This window comes from Rhinolophus sinicus, chromosome 8 (genome assembly GCF_057876585.1).
Source record: "Rhinolophus sinicus isolate RSI-liver-muscle chromosome 8, RSI-T2T, whole genome shotgun sequence".
In the NCBI taxonomy this organism is placed as follows: Eukaryota; Metazoa; Chordata; class Mammalia; order Chiroptera; family Rhinolophidae; genus Rhinolophus; species Rhinolophus sinicus.
Genome location: NC_142508.1, coordinates 30759354 through 30766019, shown reverse-complemented (window position 1 = coordinate 30766019; position 6666 = coordinate 30759354). Strand labels below are relative to the sequence as shown.

General features: G+C 55.0%; 1 non-coding gene across 1 annotated transcript; it reads right to left on the bottom strand.

The window, feature by feature from the left end:
* Window positions 1-4122: 4122 nt before the first annotated feature.
* LOC148757461 (5S ribosomal RNA) lies at window positions 4123-4241 on the bottom strand. Its single transcript, XR_016022289.1, has one exon. It is a non-coding gene; the product is annotated as a 5S ribosomal RNA (ribosomal RNA).
* Window positions 4242-6666: the final 2425 nt, after the last annotated feature.

The window sequence follows — 6666 nt, the reverse complement described above, 5'->3', positions numbered from 1 at the left end:
GGGCCGCCAGGGTCTCCGGAGTGCCGGTGGGCTCCGAGCCCCGCCCAGGGTCCCGCCCGCGGGCGGAGAGTGGCAGCCCCAGGCACCCTCGTTGTGAGGGTTGTGTGCCTGCGTGCCTGCTCTTCCCCTTGTGGTGGTGTGGGGAGCTGGAGCATCAAGGGTTAAGAAAATGTAACTACAAGCAGAGGTTGGGAGGATGGCTGAGGGGAACTCCGATAAGCATAAAGAACAAACAGAAACAGACACCTGCTGTTCTGGGAATGGGACAATCTCAAAAGGTCTAAAGACAGTCAGGGCCAAACTTTGGAGAAACATAACTAATCTGTACTTGCTGCCTCAGCCGCTTTATGTAACCTTCTTGTTTCTGTCTGTATAAAAGAATGCTGAAAAATCAAGCAGGCGCAGCAGTCCAGTCAGAACTGCTCGCCCTCCCGATCCCATCTTTGTCTCTTGTCCAATTTTTTCTCTCAATCCTCACTCCCCACTTCAGGAACCGTTCGTCTCGTCGGCAGGCTCCGACAAGTGGCGCCCGAACAGGGACCTGACTACTGGGGAATCAGTGAAGGACTCCGCTTGCAAACGAGACGCGTCGAATAAGGTTAGTGAAAGCGGTGAGATACCATAGTCGGGAGTAAAATAAAATGGGACAGGGTAACAGTAAAAGGCTGTTTACTCACATGTTAAGGAGCATGCTAAAAGCTAGAGGAGTTAAAACCAGTGAAGCACAGTTGCTTCGATTTTTAGAATTTGTAGTACAAATATGTCCCTGGTTCCCCGAAGAAGGGACTTTAAACTTAGAAACTTGGGAAAAGGTGAGAGAGCGTTTACAGGGATATTATGATGCTCGTGGACCCTCTGAAGTACCAGTAGATACTTTTTCCTTATGGAATTTGGTTAGGGATGTGATCGATCCTAGACACGAGGGAATCAGATACTCTGAGAATGATCAACCCAAACTGGATCCCCCTGGGAAGCAGAGGTGCAAAGATTACAAGCTGCACTCACTTCCCTCTCTGTTCAAATGCAATTAGTCCAGGCTCAACAGACTGGGCCTTTATTAGAATCTCAATCAGAATAGAAGCCTGGGTTACAATGAAGCTCTCCTCCAAGTGTAGTTGCAGGGCTAGATCCACTGCCCGAGGCCCCTATCAACCGAAAAAGATTCAAGCCGCCAAGCTGCTAGTACAGGAGCAACTTAAAAAGGGACACATTGCCCCCTCCAATTCTCCCGGGAATTCTCCCATTTTTGTTATTAAAAAAATAAAAATAAAAATAAAAATCTGGTAGATAGAGATTATGACAAGATTTAGAAAAAGTTAATAAAACCATGAAATGAAGGGGAGCCTTACAGACAGGCTTGCCCTGTCCTGCAGCCACACCAAAACACACATGTAAAATTGTTTTGGACTTCAAAGATTGTTTTTATACTATACCTTTAAATCCTGATGACTGCCCTGGATTTGCTTTCAGTGTTCCTTCCGTTAATTTACAAGAACCTTTTAAGAGCTATCATTGGCTAGTGCTACCTCAGGGAATGGCTAGTAGCCCTACATTATGTCAAAAACTTGTATCAGCTGCAATAAAACCTACCCGAAGGACATTTCCAGATATTTACATCATCCACTACACGGATGACATACTTCTTGCCCACTCTTGTGAACCAAAGTTGCTTGCTGCTTTTGCTCATTTACAAGAAAAGCTCCACAATTATGGGCTAGTTATAGCCCCAGAAAAAATTCAGCAAGTGCCTCCTTACTCTTATCTGGGATATTGTTTAATGCCTCAGGCCATTGTGCCTCAAAAAAATACAAATCCGGCGAGATTGTTTAAAAACGTTAAATGATTTCCAAAAGCTACTGGGAGGCATTAACTGGATTAGACCTCAGTTGCGGTTGACAACCGGTGAATTACAACCTTTGTTTAAAATATTACGTGGGGAAGCTGATCCTACTTCTCCCCGCGAGATAACACGGGGAAGAGGCTTTGCTTGTATTTCTCCAGGTCCGGAAGAAAAACCTTTGTGAATTCCTGGTCGGTGTTAAACCATACCATGAGCGACAGCCCACAGAAGAGAAGACATCTGTAGATACCCATCCACGCCCCCTACTGTTCCATTCTTGTGTTTACACCTTATGTCTCTCTGTCTGGTCCCCCAAAGATGGTTTGCAGCCAAAGACGGGTAAGATATCTCACGGGAGATACAACCTAAGCCGGGCGGAACCGAGTGGGGACCCCCAATGAGCTGCCTTAGAAGATCCAAAAAGGAGCCTTTCCTCCCCTTCCCCCTGCCTGGCAAAAGCCATTGCTGTCTCTGGCTTTCCTCTCTCACCTGATTGTGAGAGAAGTCATGAGGGCAATGAAGATCAGTTCTCTCCACTTATCTCAACAGAACTGTTACAATATGGGTGACTTGACCCTGAGAAGGTAAGACATCATGGGACTTTATGCTTCGGCTGTTAACAGACAAAGGGTGATTGGAATAAACATTTTTCTGCTATGAGGTACGAGTCTCACAGACCGTGTAAGAAAAAAATGTTACTCTTGATCTTATCCAGTTTCATAAAGAGGTCTTGACACTGCAAGAGACCTCTCCTTTAAACACCGATATAGCTGATACTCTCAACAAACTTGTCTCTAGTTTTCACAATGTATTGCCATCATACTCTTCAATGCTTCAAATTATGCCCCCCTCCCCTTGTAATTCCGCCTGTTGTGATCCTCCTGATACTATGTTTCCTCCCCTGCATCACAGAAGCTGTGATGGGGATAGTCACAGATATTTATGGAGAAATTCACAAAATAAGGCTCCACATGGCTAATAAACCAAAAGCCACTGCCCCTGTCTAACCCCGAAGGAGATCGGTAGCCAATGACGGGTAATGATCAGTGGATGTCTTACAACCTAAGACAGGAGTCGATCGCTTTGATGAAGGATATCCAATGACGGGTAAGTGAGAATGTCTGTACTGACCACCTAAGCCAGGCACGATCTCAAAAAATAAAAAAGGGGGAATTGCGGGGAGCTGGAGCATCAAGCGTTAAGAAAATGTAACTACAAGCAGAGGTTGGGAGGATGGCTGAGGGGAACTCCGATAAGCATAAAGAACAAACAGAAACAGACACCTGCTGTTCTGGGAATGGGACAATCTCAAAAGGTCTAAAGACAGTCAGGGCCAAACTTTGGAAAAACATAACTAATCTGTACTTGCTGCCTCAGCCGCTTTATGTAACCTTCCTGTTTCTGTCTGTATAAAAGAATGCTGAAAAATCAAGCAGGCGCAGCAGTCTAGTCAGAACTGCTCGCCCTCCCGATCCCATCTTTGTCTCTTGTCTATTTTCTTCTCAATCCTCACTCCCCACTTCAGGAACCGTTCGTCTCGTCGGCAGGCTCCGACATGGTGGTCTCTCCTGGAGCCCGAGGGCGTGCGGGGTGTTGGGGTGCTGCTCTCTCCGTCCCCTGGTTTGTCCCGGCTCTTTTTCCCCTGTGTGTCGGGGCCACTGCGGCCGGCGGGAACCGAGGGCTCCTGGCTCTTGTGGGAGACGGGAGGGGGCGCGCGCGCGCGCGCGCGCGCGCGCGGGGGTGTGGGGCGAGGTGCCTGCCAGCAGAGACAGAGGCCCCCGGTGGGGCGGGGCGGGTGGGCATCCCGTTTGCCGGAGGACACGCCTATCCTGTGTCTCGGGGCCCAGGTGCAGGCACAGGGATGGTCGTCCCCTGGGCTCGGGCTGAGGTGCAAAGGACCGGCACGTCCTGGGATGGAGAAAGCCTGGTGGAGGCCTGCGCCGGCAGGCAGCCCTGGGCTTGGGCTTTGGGGGCGGCGGGGGCGGGGAGCGGGAGGGAGCGCGGCGATGGCAGCGGCAGCGACGGCGGCGACCGCGGCTCGGCGAAGGGCTGCGGGCTGTCGGCCTGCGGGAGCGAAGAGGACTGAGAAGAGGGTGTGGGGGGGAGCCGGGGCCGACGGGCCTGGCGTGCGGCCCGGGCTGCGAGCTTGTAGTGCCGGGCGGCTGACCCGCCGCTGGCCAGGGGTACCTTCGGCTGGCTGGGCGGCAGAAGAGGGGCAAGGGGCGCCAGGGGTTCGGAGGGAGCCACGCCGGGGCGGCGGCGCAAAAGGAGAGGCGAGCAAAAGCCTACAGCACCCGGTATTCCCAGGCGGTCTCCCATCCAAGTACTAACCAGGCCCGACCCTGCTTAGCTTCCGAGATCAGACGAGATCGGGCGCGTTCAGGGTGGTATGGCCGTAGACGCTGGGACCCGGCTGCCGGCGCCCCAAGAGCCTGCTTCCGGCCTGCCTCGTGAGCGTGCGCCGTGCTGCTGGGCCGCTCGGGTGGCGAGCATCTCCTCGCGGGCCGGCTCCGCCGGCGCCGCGCCTCCCGCCTGCTCCCCGCCTCCCCCGGACGCCGCCGGCGTGGGCGGCGGGCTACTCTTGGCCCGCAGCGAGGCCCCTCCGCGCCACCCGTGGCTCCACGGGCCTCTGTCACTTCCCTGACGGTGACAGAAGTCTCGGCGCCCTGGCATCCTGGGACTCCCCGGGCCCCGTACGGCTTACACCCCGCCCCCCCCAACCCCGCTCACCCCCACCCCCAGCCCCACCACCCCAGACCCGCCTGGCTGCTCTGCGGTCCCCCGCTCGTGGCAAGCGAGGGGGTCGCAGGGTCCTCTCAGGCCCCTCCGGCCCTAGGCACGCGCGGCCCTGGCCCTGGCACTGGCCGGCCCCACCGACTGGCCCAAAGCCACGGGGAGCCACCCGTGCCACCAGGGTGCAGCGGCTCCAGTCTGCCGTCACCCTTCGTCACACAGCCTTCCGTCCGGGCCCTCGCCCCTCCTCAGCGACCAGCGTCCCGCCCGATCTCCGGTCCCTTCACTGGCTACACGTCACCTCTCCTGACCCAGGGAGGTGAGAGAGAGGATGAGAGAAGGCCAGAGACGGAGCAAGAGAGAGGCGGAGAGAGACAGGCGGGGACTGTGGCGACAGAGTCCCAGAGAGCCGTTTCCAGGCTCTGGGCCTCGCGTGGAGGGGTGCTGCCTCGGGTGGTGCACGGTCATCAGCTGTGACCGCTTGGCCGTCAGCTGTTGCCAGTTGGCCATAGGCCACCGGTACAGCTGCGGTGGCCAAGCTAGGAAGCGCGGATGGTGGACTGCAAATTGCAGAGGGGCGCGGATTGCAGTTGGCCGGCTTGGCGTGTCGGTCGGTTGGTGGGTCGGTTGGTTGGCAGAGAAGCGGCCGGCAGGTTGGGGATCGTGCGGCTCCGGCTTGCTGTGTCTCCGAGCCAGCCGCCCGTGAGAAATGGTGCTATGAGACCCCTATCCATGGCTCCGTTGGTGTTCCTTCTTGGCCTCGCCATATCCTGCGTTCTTGTGCGGGCAGAGGGACTAGAGTCCCCGCAGGACAGGGACCGACAGACAGAACGGGGGGGGGGGAGGAGGAGGAGGAGGAGGGAGCGAGATGGAAATATACACGTATATGTGCATGTATGTATCTAGACGTACAGAGAGACATGGACAGAGACAGAGAAAGAGGGGGCTGGCACGCGGGGAGAGAGCTCCTGAGCGAGAGCCACAGCCCAACAGGCATGTCGCAGAGCCAGACGGACAGGGGGTGGAGGTTGAGGGTGGGGGGGACGCACAGGCTGGGACACGGACTGGGACGGACGCACTGAGGCTGTGTTGCGGTGGCAGCTTCTCCACCGGTGTGTGGTGGAGCCCGGGGCTGGGCTCCGCTAAGGAGGCAGTGCCCGGGCTTTGGCAGTCACCCTCAAAGCCCCCGGGGCGGGCCGCCAGGGTCTCCGGAGTGCCGGTGGGCTCCGAGCCCCGCCCAGGGTCCCGCCCGCGGGCGGAGAGTGGCAGCCCCAGGCACCCTCGTTGTGAGGGTTGTGTGCCTGCGTGCCTGCTCTTCCCCTTGTGGTGGTGTGGGGAGCTGGAGCATCAAGGGTTAAGAAAATGTAACTACAAGCAGAGGTTGGGAGGATGGCTGAGGGGAACTCCGATAAGCATAAAGAACAAACAGAAACAGACACCTGCTGTTCTGGGAATGGGACAATCTCAAAAGGTCTAAAGACAGTCAGGGCCAAACTTTGGAGAAACATAACTAATCTGTACTTGCTGCCTCAGCCGCTTTATGTAACCTTCTTGTTTCTGTCTGTATAAAAGAATGCTGAAAAATCAAGCAGGCGCAGCAGTCCAGTCAGAACTGCTCGCCCTCCCGATCCCATCTTTGTCTCTTGTCCAATTTTTTCTCTCAATCCTCACTCCCCACTTCAGGAACCGTTCGTCTCGTCGGCAGGCTCCGACAAGTGGCGCCCGAACAGGGACCTGACTACTGGGGAATCAGTGAAGGACTCCGCTTGCAAACGAGAGGCGTCGAATAAGGTTAGTGAAAGCGGTGAGATACCATAGTCGGGAGTAAAATAAAATGGGACAGGGTAACAGTAAAAGGCTGTTTACTCACATGTTAAGGAGCATGCTAAAAGCTAGAGGAGTTAAAACCAGTGAAGCACAGTTGCTTCGATTTTTAGAATTTGTAGTACAAATATGTCCCTGGTTCCCCGAAGAAGGGACTTTAAACTTAGAAACTTGGGAAAAGGTGAGAGAGCGTTTACAGGGATATTATGATGCTCGTGGACCCTCTGAAGTACCAGTAGATACTTTTTCCTTATGGAATTTGGTTAGGG